We start from the raw sequence: 1,276 nt of genomic DNA on the forward strand, positions 1-1,276 counted from the left end.
GATGCAATGGCCAGATCTCTTGAATTTGAATCCTACGTTAAGTTCAGCACAGATGTATCAAGGTTGATACAGTCATCAGGATACAAGGCCAGAAAAGGGCAGCTTTCAGAGATGTTTGAGGGACTTTGCTGGCACTGTAATAAACCTGGGCACAAGAGAGCTCAACGCTGGCAACTTCAACACAGGGGAGATGCTACCCAGAAAGGTTGTTGGAACTGTGGAGAGCAAGGACATATGAGGAGCCAGTGTAAGAAGAATACCACCAATAAGTTAGCTTCGGGAAACCAGTGGTGTTTGTTGCTGAGGGACGCCCACCAACACCCATTGTGAAAGTCTGAACAGCTAAGTGTAAAATGGCAAGCACACATAGTGTCTCAGTGACAGGGAAGCTGGATGGCCAAAGGTGCAACTTTGTTAATGATTCTGCTTCTCAGCAAACCCTGGATCACAAAGGAGTACCAGAAACTGTACAGAAGCTCTGTGGTATGACAGGACATTATACAAGGTTGTGGGGACCAGTGTGGGTAACTATTGAGCTCATGGGCATGAAGAACAGGCAGAAAATATACTTGGCTGACATTGAAGACCAATGCACATTAGGATTGGACTATTTACTACCAAGGAAGTGTGTAGTTAACTTCGATAAAATGACGATTGGAAACAACAAAAGCCAAATTCTAGTAAGTGTTGCTACATCTGTTGATTTGCATGACACAACACTTAATGAACTACAATATGTCAGAGATGATAATTTGGGATAGGATAAAAGAACATCCCCAAGGAAGCCCAATGCTTGTGGAAGCAGTGGAAGACCCATCCAGGCCAGCAGATTGGAAGATTGAAAGATCACTTGTGGCAGGTCATCAAGTAGTACCTATAACAGTGGCCAATTTCTCTAAATGTGAACAGACACTTAAGGAAGAAGCATTGTTGGGTGTGTGCCAGGAGATAGAACCAGGCAATGTTAAAGCAAGAAATACAACTATGAAGAAAGGACATACACTCCCAGAACATTTAACTGACCTCTATAAGAAGAGCATAGTCCATTTTGTCATCATCACAGGCTCTTCAGATTAGAGAACTTTTGGCGAATTATGCAGACGTCTTTTCGAAAGGAGATCATGACCTCGGCTGCACAGACCTTGTGGAGCACAGAATAAACACAGGCAATCACCAACCAACAAAGATCCCTCCAAGGAGAATGGCTCTGGCAAAGCGATAAGAGATGGAGAAGGTCATGGATGGCCTAATTAAGGAAGGGATAGTCGAGAAATCA

Source organism: Limulus polyphemus, unplaced genomic scaffold (assembly GCF_000517525.1).
Source record: "Limulus polyphemus unplaced genomic scaffold, Limulus_polyphemus-2.1.2 Scaffold98, whole genome shotgun sequence".
NCBI classification, from domain to species: domain Eukaryota; kingdom Metazoa; phylum Arthropoda; class Merostomata; order Xiphosura; family Limulidae; genus Limulus; species Limulus polyphemus.